The 19,315-nt window shown below is 34.6% G+C and overlaps 1 pseudogene; it reads left to right on the forward strand.

Annotated features, from left to right (window-relative positions):
• The first annotated feature begins 1,659 nt into the window (after positions 1–1,659).
• On the forward strand, positions 1,660–18,139 carry LOC145557502 (diacylglycerol kinase 5-like; annotated as a pseudogene).
• Positions 18,140–19,315: the final 1,176 nt, after the last annotated feature.

Consider the following 19,315-nt stretch of genomic DNA (forward strand, 5'->3'; position numbering starts at 1 on the left):
GGAATAAAACAATTAATAAAAAGACCTAGGGTTATGGTTCACCATGTTTATAGTTCTAAATCTATCAAATATCAATAACAATTCAATCAATCAATTATCTAGAGCAATTGCTAAGCCTACGGTCGGGTCTTAACGCTCTCAATTCAACATATGCAGTACGGTCGCTAACATAATCAAAATTGCTAATTGTAGGGAAGCCTCTAAAAGTAAGATCTTTCGATTCAAACTCTTATTAACAAGAATTAATCAAACAATTGATCAGGTTGCAAGATTAACAATAAAACACTATCAATTAGAGAAATTAATAATCAAAATATTAAAAACATCAATCAAGATTCATAATATAAACATGGATTCCCAAACCTTAGAAATAAACTACTCAAACATGGAAGAAATAATTAAAACTAGATCTAAGGAATAAAACATAACTAAAAATAAGAGATATAAATAAAATACCTCAATGAATTTAAATAATAAACCCAAGAATCATCCATGGAAGAATCCATGGAGATGCCATGAGAAACTAGGGTTCAAGAGAAAACTCCAAAGAACGTAAAATAACAAAAAGCATAAAAAGGCATCAGGGAAAAATAAAATCCCTTGGAGTATTTGTATTATCCTAAAACTAATCTAAAGATAAATAAATAAAATAAAATCAGAAAATAGCAATTACAATAGTCGTGATATGATTGGTCGATTGAAAGAGTTATAATCGATGTAGGATTTCTCGTGGCTTGCGCGCACACCCCACCCATCGGGCGATGGGTGGCCGATGGTCGGAATGACACTCGACCATTGGGCGATGGAAAACCATCGCCCCAACCAGCAGCTCACGCTCGAGCGTACATCACGTCCATCGCCCGATGACTGGGCGATGGGTTGGCAGCTTCATAGGATTGACTTCAAAGGGCTGTATCTCGCGTTCTAGGAACTGTATAGGGGCGTGTGACCTATAAATGGAAAGCTCTTCAAGTCTAGTTTCCAACACAATTTGAATCACCTCAATCCGATCTTTAGAACTCAAGTTATGATCAAAAGAGTGAATAAGAGTCAGTTTTACCACTTTGTAAAATATCGTTTAACTTCATTTCTAACTCAAATTCAATTCCGAAAAGTGCATAACGATCATTGTGGATGCTATTTTCATTTCTCATGCATAAAATCCTCATAGTCAACATCCACGAACATGAGATCTTCGATTAAAAAGCTCAATTCATCGACTTTTCATCCTTTCATTGACCAATTCTTCCAAAACCACTTTGAAAGCGTCCAAATAGTTATAGAAACTAGCTGAAACATTAAGAAAAACAAAAACGAAGCGTAATAGAGCACAAAAAGGACAACTTATGCAATTGCGGCCTAAAAAGTGATAAAAGACTAAAACAACAACTATAAAACTAGCATAATTGTGCCTATAAACTCTATATAAATGTGATTTATCAATGTCAAGTTGCATAGCTATACTTTCAGTGCTTTTCCTAGTGTTTATGGTTTTGGATGCTACTGATTGTATTTGGCTACGCAGGGCTTCGTTTTTTTTTTGTTAGGCTAGTGAGCTTGGCTTCGGTTTAGACCTTTTGGGCCAACAATGTTTCGATCTGGCTTTTTTGCTGGTCTAAGGTTTGACGGAATGCATTCATTCCCTCATTGATTTCGACAATGGTGAAAGGTACTGGATGTCCAGTCATGGTGATTGTCTTGGTTTTTGGCGGATTGGTAGGTTAATTGATTATCAGCCCCACGGTGGGCGCCAAATTATTTGGGCAAATCTCAGTTAGGACATCTAAGAATTTGCTAGGGATTTACGGGTAATAATATTCAAGCTACAAATATCAAATATAATGACCAAGAGCAATAATAAAGCAATAAGTAATCAGTAAGTAAGCAATAAATAAGGAATAAGACTAGAAAGATAAGTTTAGAGATACAATACTGAGTAAGGACAAGCTTCCTTGTTCAGCAAGGACATAAATCTGCAACCATAAGCAAAATAATTATTTTATATTGAGGTATGTGCGAGGGTACATGAATGTTACATTGTTTGATTTTGCTATTTATACCTAGGAGCCACTAGGGTTACAAAGATATCGAATATATTTGAACACGGAAGATCTTTCTTGACTTTATCTTGTTTCCCTGTGCAGTAGGTGTATTCTTGGCAAGTATCTTCGTGATTGATATTCTTGATCTTGTTTGCCTTGTTTGCTCCAATTAAGCCGTTTTGCCTGATTTGGTGTGTCTCTTGATCATGGACTGGTGCCCTAAATGTGTTGGGTTGTTTATTGATACGGGCCCAACACACACTTCTTTTTGCACCATTGCACCCATATATGAGCATATAGTAATTAAAAAATGAATAAGATAATAAGTTCTGACATACTTTATTTGTATTTCCTCCGTTTCGTATTAATAGCAATACTTTTATTTTACATCCATTACATATTTATTGCAACACTTCTATATTTGAAAAAGACCCATCATAATTTTATAATTTCTCTCCCACTAACCCTACTTTCACAGATATTTCTCTCCCATCATAATTTTATAATTTCTCTCCCACTAACCCCACTTTCACAAATATTCTTTTATTTCTCTATCCTACCAATCTCACTTATACTACAGTACCTTTTTTTTGTTTTATTATTTCTCTTTCCCACCAACAATACTTTATACTCTCTCAATTCCCTTATGTTTTTTAGGTTTGAAATTATACACGGTTATTAAGAAATTGTATGAAGTAGAAGTATATTAGAATATATCAATGATTGAAAGTACAATTCTATTGAAAAAAAAAACAATATTGTGCATGTGAGATGTAGAAAGTAGAGGAGAGAGCCAGGAGAGAGAAAATAATACTCCCTTCGTCCCTTAATTAATGGCCTATTTGGTTTTTTACGGGAATTAAAAAAAGTTGTAAATTTCTTAAAACTAATGATTGCGAGTATAAATATGCATGTGGGATTAGAGAAAGAGAGAGAGAAAGAAAATGTAGTTGATAATTATTACAGAAATAAAGAGAGAAAGTGTTGGGAAATAATGTCAAAATTAAATAAAAATAAAAGAAAATTAATTAAGAGTGTAATTTTATCAAAACTCTTTTAAATATAAATAGGCCACTAATTTTGGTTACTCAAAAATGGAATACAGGCCACTAATTAAGGGATGGAGGAAGTCAGGAAGTAACAAATATTGAAAAACCATTAAAAATAGTACAAAAACTACAATAGCATATGCAAAAGTAAGGACTTTTGAGTACTAAAATTGTAAAACAAGGGTAATTTTGTCCAAAATTTATGACTAAAATGGGAAGGATACTAAATGTAAAGAATAAAAAGGTACGCTTGAAATGGAAACATAAAAAACAAATGGGAACGGAGAGAGTACTATAAAAAGAGTAATAATATATGTAGCCTTATGGCTATATATAAGCATTAACTATACTTTTTTTAATAGAATTAAGTTGAGAATTCATAACAAAATTACACGTATATCGATGTGATAAAATGTTAATATATTCTCAATATTTGTTTTTTCGCTTCTTATACATATTTATCATTTTTCTCATAAAAAATCCTCCTTTGGGCCCCATCCTTTAAATTTTCTTAAACTTTGTGAACACCCCCTAATGTTACGATCAATACGAAACGGAAGTAGTAGTTTATTATCACTTACTATATGTAACTTTCTAATTTAAAAAAACGGTTTTTCCACCAAATACCGCTGAGTTTTTTTGTTTATTCACCATGTACCCATGAAAATTTTCAAATTCATCACATACCCCTAACTTATTACAAAAATTCACTATATACCCCTAATGAAAATAAGATGAGTGGAATTTGGTTAATTATACTTCGAAACCACCTTAGATCTTTCCCTCACATCCCAAAATCACTCTTCTTCATTTTCCAGCCCTCAAAACCACTCCAAATCTTCATAACCAGAATTGTATGATTGATTTTGATGATGAAAAAAATGAAATTTAGGGTGGTTTTGGGAGTGGGAAAAAGGAATGTGGGTAGTTTCGGAGGTAGGGGAATATATTTAGGATAATTTCGGTTCATAATTAGCTCTAATGATTGACAAAATTAAAAATCATTAGTATATGATGTATTTTAGTAAAAACTCGGGAGTATGTGATGAATTTACAGAAGTTCAGGGGTATATGGTGAATAAACAAAAAACTTAGGGGCATATGGTGAAAAATCCGTTAAAAAAATTATGTAAATCTATACTTAGTATTTAAAAACACAAACCATCATCCTCATGATGCCACATGTAAATTATATTTTTCCACCAATGCCACATGTCATCTCATTTAATCTTTCTCATATTAAAAAAATACACTAGCTTTAATTCAATACATGAATGAATGTTCACTTTCCCCCAACTTAATATTTTCTACAATTACATTCAATTTTCACCCCTTATTCTTCTTTATAACTATTAATTTTCCAATAAAAATTATACGAGTATTATAAAATTAAAAATTATATTACATACCTATAAACAATCCGTGCATTATTGCACGGGCCAGAAGGCTAGTTACATATTAATAATATACCCATTTTCATGAATCTAACAAGAACCAACTTTATAGATTATGACACATATTTGGTCAAGTTAGACAATCCTATCAAATACTCCGTATACCAAGCTAAACTTGGTCTAGTGGTAAGATTGCCACTTGCGTGGGGATCGCTTACCCTTCCCCCTCACTCTCAAAGTGTTGACCCGCAAATATAGAGATGACAATTAATAAAGTCAACGCCAATATACAAGAACAATTAAATTTGTAAAGGCTTTATGAGCACATAATCTTACCAGTTTTCTGTTTTCTCCAACATCCCCTTTCTCTTTCCTACAACTGCAATTTGCCATTCTCACCTTTGAGGGCTTCACTACCAATTTCCTCTATTTTTATTTTTCAAAAAAAAAAATAATTGCTTCTGGTCATCTGGTGTGCTGATCTGGTATAGAATTTTTCTTATGTGAGAACACTCTTTATGTTCTAAATTTTTACTCGTATGTTCTAAATTTTAAATCTAATGTTCTAAACTTTTCCTTAAGTGTTCTAAATTAAATCAAATGTTCTAATTTAGTACTCACATGTTCTAAACCATAAATTAGTTAAGTTTAATATCATAAATTTTAAATAACTTGTTCCAAAATTTTAACTTATATGTTCTAAATTTTAAAATGTGTGTTCTAAGATTTTTAATTATATGTTCCAGATGTTAAAGCGTATGTTCTATTTTTTTACTCATATGTTCTAAATTTTTTACTCACACTTTCTATATTCTATATCAGTTTGTTCTAAATTTTTATTCACATGTTCATAATCTTAAATTAGATATTCTAAATTTTACTCATATGTTTAAAATTTCATAAAGCATATTTTATAAATTTTTAATCACTTGTTCTAAATTTTAAATCAAAGGTTCTAAACATATTACTCACATAGATGTTCTAAATTATTACTCAGATGTTCTAAATTTTAATTTCATACACATGTTCTAAATTTTTATTCGTATGTTCTAAACTTTTACTCACATGTTCTAAATTTAAAATCAATTCTCATATAAGCATGAATTCTCACATGTGAACCTATTCTCACCGGATCCCTCCCCTATATATATATATATATATATATATATATATATATATATATATAAATGGTAAGAAAAAATTGTGCAATGGAAAGTCGTTGATTGAGAACGGAGGAAGTATTATAAGTTATAACCATCTATTATTATTAAATAGTTTTTTTGTCCAATTATGTAGTGATTAACCTGCTCATTGCTTTGATTTTATCATTTTTTTCCCTGCTCTAGCTATTAAGTATTTTATGGAATAAAAATGTGATTATGAATGAGATGCAATTTGATTGATCACCTAACACTTTAACCATCTACCATATTTGACATGCCTTAGTTTGTCGGTAGTGTTTTGGATCAAAAGGCCATTCTAAAAATTAAGAATGTTTGGTAAGGTAATATTTACGGAGCAGTTAGTGGTAGAGGTAGTGTATCTCGAACATTACAAATACTAGAGTGTACCCGTGCAAAATGCACGAGATATATAGTTTATCGAAAGATATTACAAAGATCTAATAACAAAAATATATTTTAAATACGTGAAGTTGTTTGTGATATAGTAACTTGCTCTTTCACAAAAAACATTATGTATATATTTTCATTTCGATGATTATTGAATTAATAATAAGGTAGTTAGCTGATTTTAAAAAATATAAATAAACAATTAGAAGAATTTTTAAAAAGAAAAATAGTGGAACTTATGGTGGCGATATTATTTTAAAAAAAGTGCACATAATTTTGGAAAAAAAAAAGTGCAATTATTGTAATATTGGTGTTTCTAAAAAAAAAATGGACTACGTAGGTAGTTTTTTGGGTAGTGTGTGTTATTAGGAAAAATAATAGTGGAAGTTTTTTTGGAGGGTTTTAATTTTTTTTTAAAAAAAAAAAGACAGGTGGAAGTTATTTATAGGGCAAAAAAAAAAAGGAAAATAAAAAAATAATAATTTTAAAAAAAAGGGAGTGAATGAGAATTGAGAGACTGGGTTTTGGAGTAATGTGGTTAAAAGTTTGGAAAATGACTCTTAAATTATAATATAGATTTGTTGCATTGACATGTAATTTTACTAGCTACTAGATGACTGGCTGACACTCGCTTCTCCAATGTTACCAGTTACCCAAAATCTAGAAGCTATCAACTGCTGCTAGTTTTGCTGAATAGGGTGGGATCAATAGTGCATGTTTTAGAGGATGTTAATGTGTAAAATTAGATGGAGTAGGGTGTTCTGTTATTTGAACATTAATGGCTTATGATCTGTAAAATCATTATGTGTTGCTGTCTGCATGCTTATGTTTGTCATTTTGATTATGGCTGCAAAATTATGAAGCTGTGTCTGAATCATAACATGGAGGGTTCATTATCCGAGTCAAATAGACCTTGTTTCTACTTAAACTGCATAGTGCATACTCTTTTCTTTGCTCTCTTTATGTTTATCCATGTTCAATTTATACATTATCAACTGCAGATCTTGTATGGAGTGTTCTTTACCATCTATGTGGCCCTTTTATTTATTGTCCACGTCGATGGATAATCCTAGATGGTATATTCTAATATACTGTTTCGACTTGTAGGGAAAGAAAAACCCAGGAACAGATCAACAATCTGTAAAGTCATTCTTGTATCGAGTCATGCAGGCAAAAGAAATGAAAATCGACAAGTAATGTTTCTCTTTGACTCTATTCTTGTTGTGCATTTTATCCTAATGTTCTAATTGGTGTATAACTATTGGGAAAAGAATTAATATTTATTCGTTCCATCCTTTAATACTCTTAATAGATTCCATCTTGTGGTGTCCCAAACATATTGCATGACCTTCCATCCTTCACCTACTACAAACTTGTTGGTTACTATCTTAATATGTTAATATACTTTTACTGCTTTCTATTTGTAACAAATTTTGTACTAGCATATTATAACTTTTTGTAATATATTTATGCCAAAATGTTAAGTAGACGAGTAACACTTTTTTGTATATGTTTAACTTCTTCCATTCAGGTCATATTTGCTGTATTCTAACCTATTCTATTTTAACCTAACAAAAATAAAACAACTTATTCTATTTCTGATCGACATTTCCCCAAGAATCCCAACTATCCATTTTCCATTAACCCCTCTAAATAATTTAACTTAAATATATGAGGTCATATTCTGGTTGCCATTCGCTACTAATGGGTTCTATTGGAGACCACCACAAAGTACATAATTTTGCATTTTCATTAATTATGTGTAGTATTATCTAATACTTTTGTAAAATTTGCTGTCATTTCTAGCTGGCATATCCTCATGAGGATGAAGATCCCAACTGAAGGAAACTCTGATCTAATTGCACCTCTTGAGTTGCCACATTCACTGCATGCATTTCATCGTGTTTCCTCAATAGATTCTTCCAACTTGGTACCTTTATTTCTCTCCTGCCTTGTTACTTTTACATATCTACTCTTAATAACAACACATAACTTGTGATTATACATTTCATGCTGCATGTGCATTAACAAGTCATTGCTTGTAGTTAGGAAGAGTTGAAAATGAGTGAAAAGTTTGCTGATGTAGAAATAGACATTCAGAATTTTGGGATAAGAGAGGTTGGAGGAATGCACTGTGATGCCATGATGTGTAATTGAAAGTTCTGAAATGTAAACTTGCATTGTGGAGTCTCTTAAATGATGTCTTGTTATTAACTTATTATTGCTCATGTTGTTGTGCATTTAAATTTACAAACTTCACTGTAATAAGTATGGTCACAAAGGGATACCCGTTTGCTCTTCAAGTATCTTTAATACTTATATCAAATTTCCTACAATGCATCTTTAATAATGATACAGCTTGATATATTAATTTTATAACAGTCCTAGTATATGATAAACATTGATTTTATATAATGACTAACAACCTAAATACAAAGAATGGTTTAAGAGATTTCAATAACTAGTATATAATTGTTGGTTAATCATACTTCATATGTCTTCAGAATATAATTGAAAGGTATGTTTCTTGGTAGTTATTCTTTGATACTTCTACTCTAGTATAGCATTGAAATGGCTTGGGTTTCAAAGATGGAAATGTTTAAGACCCAAGAAAACCTCAATTTCAAGCCAATTCTAAGCCTCATTGTTGTAGAAATGATGGGATTTCGAAAATGGGGAAACCTCGAAAATTTCATGCTCCCTAGTTTCTTCTTCATTGTTCTCATGCACAATTTTGATTCTACTGAAACTATATTCTCATGAGATCTTCTGTTTGATGCTTTTTAGGAGGGCCACCTTACATTTCGTGGTGGATTTTGGAATTACTTCAGCATGGGTATGGTGGTGGTTTTTGTTTCTCTCTCTTTCTTAACAGAATTTGATTAGAAAGTAACCCATTTGGAAAAATCCTTTCTTTTCCAATGTGCGTGTTAGGTTCTATGACTATATCAACTGGCATTTCACTTATAGAACCCCCATTTTTGGTGGGACAAAGGATGTTTTGGGACTGAAATTTATGTTTCATTATACATTTTTTTCATTTTATAATTTACAATATATATTTACCTTCATGAACAAGCGGTGATAAACCTACGCTTTGGATTTTTTTTTTCATTTGTATGATTTAATTCATCTCAATGAGTGTAAGATAAGTGAAGTCGTAGCCTCATAGGCCTGAGTTTTGTGATCCTCTCTTCTTTTAATCTTTGCTGGCCTTTTACATTATCATACTTATTATGTTTGATCTTGTTAGTATTCTACTGAATGATGTTGCACTGTATATTCTCCTTTTTCCCATCCAGGTCTTCCCTAGGGCAAGGGTGTTCCTATTCTATGAGAATTTTAAAATGGGATGATGTCGTTCTTCATTAATGTAGCTTATGTAGCCGTGTAGGCTAAAAGATTTGACCAAACTATCATTTTGTTCGTTATATTTGTTGTTCCCCTGCCCTATATGACTACAATAGATGAACCTTGTAGGTTGGTCTTCTATGCTTAACCTGTTTTTGATCAATTTAGAGAATTACTGGCTTTTAACAGTTGTTTTACTGATATTCTTTCATTACTTGTCTTGGCTTTTTTCTTATCCTAAGTTCTACTAGTGTTTTCGGGATTAAAAATTTGAACTTTGTCTTCTTCAATAGATATGAACAGTTAAATATGATTACCAACCATTTTACTCATCCAATTTTCCTTACATTATGCATTTCTTTTCCATCAAATTTACAGGAATGGATGCCCAAGTATCATATGCTTTCCATTCTGAGAGGAAGTTGAATCCTGAAAAGTTTAAAAACCAATTAGTCAATCAGGTTTGTAGTCTTTAATTGTTATCATTGCATCATGCACTTATTATTGGGTAATTAATTGTTGTGTTACGACTCCTTATTCAACTTTCCCTTGAGGGATTTAACTGCTATCAGCTCTAATTTGGTGGCTATGTAGGGGTGGATGTTTCATTTTTGGTAGCTATATAGCTTTGAGTTTTTGTTCTATTGCATTCAGAGTACACATGATAGAGTTGATAAAAATCTAATAGATGATTTTTATAGTTGTGGGAAGATACATAATCATGTCCCTTGGTTTTCAAAAGAGAAATGTACTTTTATTTTATTATTTAGTGTTGATTGTAGCAGCATTGAGTTGACCTTCCATGGGCGTTGCAGAGTGCGTATGCTAAACTTGGGTGTACACAAGGCTGGTTTTTTGCTTCCCTGTTTCATCCTGCTGATAAGTGAGTAGTATACTCTGGCTGCTCTCTCAATATTTACTGTTATGTTTTTTAGTCATTAATAACTTTTTACATCAAAGGTTTTGTTTTTTGTAAGCAGAAATTTTGTTTTCTTTCTCATAGGAATATTGCACAGCTAGCAAAGGTACAAATTATGAAGAAACACGGTGATCAATGGGAAGAACTCCATATTCCTCCTAGGTATTAACTCTATTATAAGTCAATATAATCACTGTTGGTAACCCTCAGCTTTACATTGTACCTGTAGAACCTGTAGTATTTCCCGTTACGTGGAATGGATTTTCTGACTTTTAAACTCTGGAGCTATGCAAAATTCCAGAAACTAGTAATTAATCATAATTTTAAACTTAATGTGATGGCTTCTATTTTGGTTCCGAATTGCTGGTCTATTTTGATTTATATGATTATTAATGCAAGATAATTACTTTGTCGAAGGCCCTTAAGTGAGTAGTACTTCAAGCTGCACAGGAGATAGTGCTAGTACTAGTCATGATGTTAAGCTAGTGAACATTTGATTTAGTAGTGGGCAGCATACAGTTTAACCGCCAATCTCCAATACATTCCAGCATGTTTAACACTAGTAGATTGATGTTTTTGTCCCAAGGTTTTCAAAATGACATGGCTATTTTACCTGCATTTTTCTTTTTCCTTATCTATTTTGTGTGTTTTCTGCTTCCTTCTATACCATGTTCTATGATTTAAATATATGCAGTCTTTCCTAACAGTAGAGTCTATAGTGCCACGTGTCTGATTGGAAAATAGATATTCTATTAGCTATTTTAATATTGTCTTTGATGATTAAGAAATATGTATGCATGCATATTAGACTATATACCTTTTACAGGGTGATTTAACTACCATAGGCAATGATTTTGAAGAATGTAGTAGATAAAACGACTTTGACATAAATTATCTATTTGGCTTTTGTTGCCTGCAGCTATTTGGGAATGCAATGTTGTAATTAGTATTAAACAATTTGTGTGTTTGTATTATCATTTATAAATTTGCAAAGTATATATCAAGTTTTTTACCCTAACAATTGGTTAGCCAACTAATTTTTTTTTTAATCTACGTACAGTATCAAGTCAATTATATGCCTTAACTTGCCAAGTTTCTCTGGTGGACTAAATCCTTGGGGCAAACCAAACAAGAACCGATCACGAGATTTTAGTCCATAACATGCTGCTTGAAATAGTGTCTTGATTTCTTGTCATGTTTATTTTTTTTTCGCCCCATCCCTTGCATAGCCTCTTCCCCCAGTACAATTTTTGGGTGATTCTCATGATACTGCTGTGTTGAAACTGTTAGGAAATAAGATGTTGTAACCATGAAAATAATAAAGAAATTAGTGCAAAAATACAATACTCCATTGTAGATCTCACCAAAGCTGTGACGCGTTTTACGGATGCCCTAGAAGCGTATTTCGCCACCACCGGTACGAGGCTCTCAGTGACGAATGCTCCCCAAGGGTAACACAGCTACCTTCCAACTCCGTACCCCGATTGGAAGGTTGGAATTACTTCAAGAACTGCTCAGATCTCCATAGGAATGGTTTTGTGTTTATTGTGTTTAGGGTTTCACAATACTCTGTGTTTTTCTGTCTCTGTGAAAAAATAATAGCTCAAGGGTATTTATAGGTTATGAAAAGGAATCAAGAATAAGGAAACAAAACCCGGTCAAAACCGCGTTCTCGAACCCTTGCCCGGTCGAGCGCGACAAACGCAGGGCAAAAAACCCGGTTTTTGGCTCCGCCCGGTCTGACCGGGCAAATCAACCCTACCGGGCGCGCGAGGTCGGAAGGCTGCAAAGTTGTTCAAAGCTTTTCCCGGTCTGACCGGGCAAAGTCGCCCTGACCGGGCAAGAGGGAAACTTGAAAGTACGGAGTTAACTAGTTTGATGAATAGCCTACTTCTCTTCGCCCCACCCCCCATAGGGAAAGCAAGAAAAGAAACTTATCATTAAACATAGCTTAATACAATCGAATCTTTCGACTTGCATTTCTCCCAACAATCCCCCACAAATGCAATCGAACATGAGATCTAGAAATCTGAGCAGTAAATGAAAGGATAAGTGCATAAGTGAAATAACCCATAAGGATTGAACTAACACATTAGTGGAGTGGGGTGTTCAACATTCTATAGAGTATAAATTGAACTCCTAAGACAATTGAAAGAACCCGACACCACACACTTTACCTTTAGAAGCTTGAAATAATTCCGCGTCCGCATGAAACGTCATACGAGGACAACTTTCCCTTGGATTTCTAGTGAGTGTTGTTAGAAGCCTACATAGATTCCATAGGAGGATGCCAACCCTGCTCACTCACATAGGTGCCCCATCTAGTCTATATGCCCCATAGACCACCCAAAAGGGATATGAAACATTAAGGACAACGTCCAACCTATCCATTGGTGTATCCATCAAGTCTGATTATGTGGACCACTTATTAAAGATATGGATACATCAAAACACTTATGTTTAATCTCACAATCAAACACATAGGCGCATCTATCTAGGCTTCCTATAGTTCAACCCCTTCTCGGATGACTATAAGGCTAGATGCATTCAACATGAAGCTCAACTTCACAACGATGGTGAATCTATCAAGTTCTCTCATGGAACCACCCAATACGGGCTATAGATTCATTATGAACAATAAAGTTCATCTCATAGATAAATATTGGCGATACCTCTATCAAGTCCTTCACAATAGGACCACCCAATTCGGGCTATAGACATATTAAGAGCATAAGCTCATCCTCACAACTAATTGCCATGGGAATGACATACCACGAGGATTTTTAGTTCATTCCCTTCGACAAACTCTTACCAAGTCATACTTTATTCCTTATTTAAGGAATTGTATGGTTCTTCTCTAGCTTTACATACTCCGACCAGAGTACCATTTCCACAAGCCATGTCTTACTTTGTCACTACCTCCATAGTTCCTGAAAACACACACAATGACACTTGTGAAAAATAATGTAGAGAACATGAGGATCAACTTACCCCCACAATGGTCCAACTTCCAGAGTTCATTTTGCAATAACTCATATTCTTGACACTTATCATCCCTAGTAATGATCCTTGCTTCCAACTGGATAGTGTATCACACTTTTGCTTTGCAAATAACTCAAAATAAACAACCCATAAACATGTAAAAATATACACTCATAGGGCAATCATATTTTTTTTGTTGTTTTACTTAACCTTTATCCCCTGCATTGCCCCAACTTTAACAACGATTGGACGATGCTGTCTAGATAAATTAAGTGAACCAACAAATTTCTTTTTTCAAAGCTACATCATGTCAAGAATAATATGTTACATCAATTAACATGCAAATCATTAGCATATTGAAATAAACATCAAGGCTAATTTATACCCAACAACTCTGATTTCAACATGACCAATATATTAACCAAATCAGATTCTCTACATAGTGAGAATAAGCTCAATACATACCTTGGCCGATTCAATTATCTTACCATCTAGAATCACACCATTCAGCTCATCATCTCGTACTTTCATCTAGGCATAGATAAAACTAAGACCTTAAATCTCAATCAATTAGTACATGTGTAATCAACAACATACGATTAGACTAGCATTTGACTAACATCAATGCTCATCATAATAAACACACATGTAGTATATCATTACATTCGCATGTCAAGAATGAAAAACATTTGACATAGTTTGGGTACTTACATTTGACCCCCACATGACTTGTCTAGTCCACTCACCATATTAACCGCAAAAGTTAACTTAATATATGAAGGTTATGCCTCATACCTTGAGTTGTCTCATATAATTGCATCACTAACAAACACCATGATTTCTAATCAATCATGTTAGGAAGCATACGCAACCTGACTGCAAAAATGACAAGCTCATAATACAAGTGAGTAATAAATTGGGTCAATACCAAACTTACATGTATATCGTGAAAACACAATATCTTACCCTCAATCCCTTCCAAGGTATACCAAAACCTTACAAGTTTCCTTGAAAGGCACTTACAACCGAAGGACATTCCATGGTAAGGTAAGACATATAAATCTCAAGGATAAGGCTCCACAAGAGCTTGATTTTATGTTCACATATTTCTTCTCTTCAAACTAGTTCAAGTAACATTTATCATGGTGAGTTCATATGGTTTCGGATTCCTATCCACCATTACTGGAATACCAAGAAACAATCCATCTAAACCTTTCAAACATGAAAGTAAACACAAGACGGAACTCAACTAGTTCATGCTTTAGCCATAATACTCACCTTAGTTGATCCACTCATCAACTACATTGTTCAGACCAAAGCTTAAGAAACAAAGGGAACACCCACATGATCAACAAGGTTAATACATGATATAAATCGTACTTGAGAAACTTCACATACATGATTCGTCATATCAAAGTCATCTAGACTTAAACACCTAACTCATAGTTCAACATACATTAAACTTGTGAGCAGAGATCTCATTACTTCCATAATTTCTAGTATGTTCTGCTCTAATTGATTTTCATATATCATTAGCATAACTCAATATAGACCACACATTAGGTCCTTTAAATTAATAACATAAAGGTTTATGCTAAAGAAACACACATTCCACATGAATGAATTAAGAAAAGATCACTCACATGAGTGAATAAATAAACAATATTAGATTCAGCATGTTTAATAATCACAACATCGCAGAGTCTCAAATATAAACTGCGAAGCATAATAAGGAACATCTCACCTTCCATAAACACCCCCACACAACAAGCATTTAGGTCATCCCGTATATAACCAATCTGATAATCAAGAGGGGGGCTAAAACACATTTTGTGAGACAAACCGTTAGCCAACAAAGAGAGTTGAAAACAATAAATTGCTACCTCCATATAAATTTCAGTAACCAATCATTGAAACACTAGCAATTTAAATGGCCTCTCCAAACAATAGGATCATACCTGCAATTATTTCATCGTGGATTTGTTCTCTGAAAACAACCTTAACCTAACTCTTTTAGGCTTTGGTCGAGATAACACATTTACTTCTGCTATGTATAAACTTAGGAGATATAAACAATTGTCTCACTTAGACCACAAAAGAAGTTATGCTTCCCGCAAACATCAACAAGTAGAATAGCAACACATTCACAATTCTACTCAATCTCCAAGTCTAACAATTTAACTAAGTACTCATGAATTAAATCATATAATCCAAATACCCTTCAAGTCGCATACTCACAATTGATTGACTTAGTTAAATTAAACAAACATAATATCCATTTGCCACTAGATTAGGAATAAGAATAACACTCAAGAATAATCGAGAGTCACACAAACAAGTCCTAATCAATCAATGCACCTAATCGATGGATAATATACAACATAATAAGCAGAAGTACGGGACTTTTAACAAAGGTTAGGTCCACAACTAAATAATAAGAATTCAAGGAAATCATCAAGTATTGCCCGCTTATTATAGCAAACCCCTACTAACTTTCTAGTATGATTTAAGCTTTTACAAGCTCCAAAACCCCACATAACACATTATATTAATAATATAAGTATCATATATGTGAGCACACAAAATTAATCATGTAAATAATTTAAAGCTCAAAGATAAAAGGTGAGTGGAGAACTTCCCTGAGCATAGCAGTTCTCTCGATTATGAATGCCACTGTATATAGCTTCAACTCTTTAGTACCATGATATGAAAAATCTGCAATACCCGCCAAATTCGACGACCGCAACCTAACCCCGCGCCCGCGCCCGCAGCCCAAACCCACGGGTGAAACCCGCGCTCAGCTACCAAGGGTCGATGGTTCTGCCAGCCCGCGGCTGAATTCCGCTCCCATCAAGAAACTTCGATCTTAGGCGTAGATGCGGCAACGAGGGCTTGACTCTGTCTTTGGCTCAAACATAAGCACCGGTTGCAATACAAAACTCATGCCGTTCTCAAATTCTCATAAATAATGTGTTGCAAATACACTGCTAGCCACCACATGACTAAGCTATTGACAACAATCTCTTTACACTCAATCACTCATACTCGTAAGATAATCCAACATTGGACATCCACTATCACGTTCCCAAATCCCAATAACATGTGATCATGGAAATACATTTAATATTTATATCTCAAGAAAAGGAGATATCGCAAATTTGTCCCTGTTCAAGAAGTATATTACGCAAGATACAAACTTTAACTTGGATTCAATCAGCACTCCACTATGCACGCTATTCCATGATTGATAGTGATTAATCACATAATCAAGATCCAATGAAACTTATGAGACGTAGCAGTATTGAAGTCATCAAGGTTCCTTCGTCAATCGAAAATATAAGAAATCATCACAATAATTCCCAATCCCCTATTAATTGAACTTACTACGAATTTTCCTAGTTAGCTTTCAATATACAACTCTTGCATCAACCGAAATAAAGTTCAACACAAAGAGGTCTCAATTCATGGTAACAACAAAAATACGCTTCTAGATTGTTAGGAAATAATATGTTGTAACCATGAAAATAATAAAGAAATTAGGGTAAAAATACAATACTCCATTGTAGATCTCACCAAAGCTGTGACGCGTTTTACGGCTGCCCTAGAAGCGTATTTCGCCACCACCGGTACGAGGCTCTCAGTGACGAATGCTCCCCAAGGGTAACACAGCTACCTTCCAACTCCGTGCCCCGATTGGAAGGTTGAAATTACTTCAAGAACTGCTCAGATCTCCATAGGAATGGTTTTGTGTTTATTGTGTTTAGGGTTTCACAATACTCTGTGTTTTTCTGTCTCTGTGAAAAAATAATAGCTCAAGGGTATTTATAGGTTATGAAAAGGAATCAAGAATAAGGAAACAAAACCCGGTCAAAACCGCGTTCTCGAACCCTTGCCCGGTCGGGCGCGACAAACGCAGGGCAAAAAACCCGGTTTTTGGCTCCGCCCGGTCTGACCGGGCAAATCAGCCCTACCGGGCGCGCGAGGTCGGAAGGCTGCAAAGTTGTTCGAAGCTTTGCCCGGTCTGACCGGGCAAAGTCGCCTTGACCGGGCAAGAGGGAAACTTGAAAGTACGGAGTTAACTAGTTTGATGAATAGCCTACTTCTCTTCGCCCCACCCCCTAGGGCAATTCCGCCCTGCCGGGGCAAGCAAGAAAAGAAACTTATCATTAAACATAGCTTAATACAATCGAATCTTTCGACTTGCATTACTCCCAACAGAAACCTGGTGTGCAGAGAGGTTTTACTCATCCGTATGTTGATGATGGCCTTATTGAAGTTGTTGCAAGGGCTTGTTCTTCTAGCTCCAAATGGCCATGGGACTCGTCTTGCACAGGTAACTTACATACCAGAGTGAGAATTCCTTGTTTGTGTTAGGATCATAGTGGCCAATTTGAGCATTATGTGTATCAAAAAAGTTTTGCTTCTCTTTTTTGAATTCTAGTTCTATGTGGAAATCTTACTCCACTAATTGGGGGTAAATTGTGCACTTTCAGGCAAGACGAATCCGTTTTGAATTTCACAAAGGTGCTGCTGACCATACCTATATGAGGATCGATGGTGAACCTTGGAAACAGCCTCTACCGGTTGATGATGATGTTGTTGTGGTGGAGATCTCTCATCATGGCCAGGTGAACATGGTTGCCACCCATGATTGCCGTGCAAAAAGTATACATGATCCCTCTTCAGTGCATTATAGTGGGACTGAGGAAGACGATAATGAAGATGATTCACCAGCCTCTGAAGGTGAAGAGTGGAGCAAATTTGGTGCTGCAAGCACTTTTAAGATCCCAGATGAAGTTGACATATCACAGTTGAGTTAGGCCGCCATACTGAGTGAGTATCTTCAGGTCTTTGTGTGCAAGCTCTCCACAGAATTATGTTTTCAGTAATATGCATTTTCCTTTCAAATTTCATCATTATATACTTAGATGCAACGATTGTTTTCCTCGAGCAAAGAATGATGTGTGCACACATTATTCATTTTTCTTGTATGGAATTTACTTGATTATTGAACTACAATGGTGACAGATTTGGTTTACTTTTGCACCAGGCTTAGGAAAATTTCCAGATCTTAATTGAGTTTTACTTAAAGTAGGATTCTACACATCAACCCTAGTTCGTATAATATGTTTTATTAGTTTTTTTTACGTGTTTTTACCATCTTACTTGGATTAGATTTTTCATCTAATAAAGCATATTAGCAGAGGTGGGGGCAAACCGAAAGGAATGCTTAATCATTGTTGATATTCTCCACTAGTACGAAGCAGCATTCGGGCAAAAAATCAATTATAAAAAATCGTGTCTTTCAGTAAGGGGGTTAAAGTGGAGCAGAAAGAAGAAATTCTAATCATCCTGTGTATGAAACAAGTGGATCGGCATTACAAGTATCTTGGCATTCCGAATATTTTAGGGAGATCAAAGAGGGGCACTTTTCGGGCTTTACTTGATCGTATCTGGAAGAAATTGCAAGTTTGGAAGGAGAAACTCTTATCTCAAGCCGGGAAGGAAGTTTTATTAAAGTCAGTAATACAAGCCATTCCCCCTATCTGATGGGAGTTTATAAATTTCCCAATGAAGTGATCCGGAAAATTCACTCGACAATGGCAAATTTTTGGTGGGGGAAAAGTGAAAATAAGAAGCGCATACATTGGCGTAGTTGGGACTCTCTTTGCACTCTTAAATGTTTAGGAGGAATGGGGTTCCGTGATTTAGCAGTTTTTAATGATGCTCTTCTTGGAAGACAAGCTTGGAGACTGGCAAGTAATCCAAATTTACTTCCTAGCCGAGTCATGAAAGCTAAGTATTACCCCCACTCTGAGTTTCAGGATTCGTATTTGGGCTATGGAGGGAGTTACTCTTGGAAGAGTATTTGGGGTTCGAAAGCTTTGGTGAAGGAAGGTGTGTTGTGGAAGGTGGGCAATGGTGAGAACATAAAAGTATGGTCTGACCCGTGGCTTCCTGATGATGATGGTCAATTTGCAACCAGTGTTCCTTCTGATTCTGTAGT

Source organism: Chenopodium album, chromosome 9 (assembly GCF_948465745.1).
Source record: "Chenopodium album chromosome 9, dcCheAlbu1.1, whole genome shotgun sequence".
NCBI lineage: Eukaryota > Viridiplantae > Streptophyta > Magnoliopsida > Caryophyllales > Amaranthaceae > Chenopodium > Chenopodium album.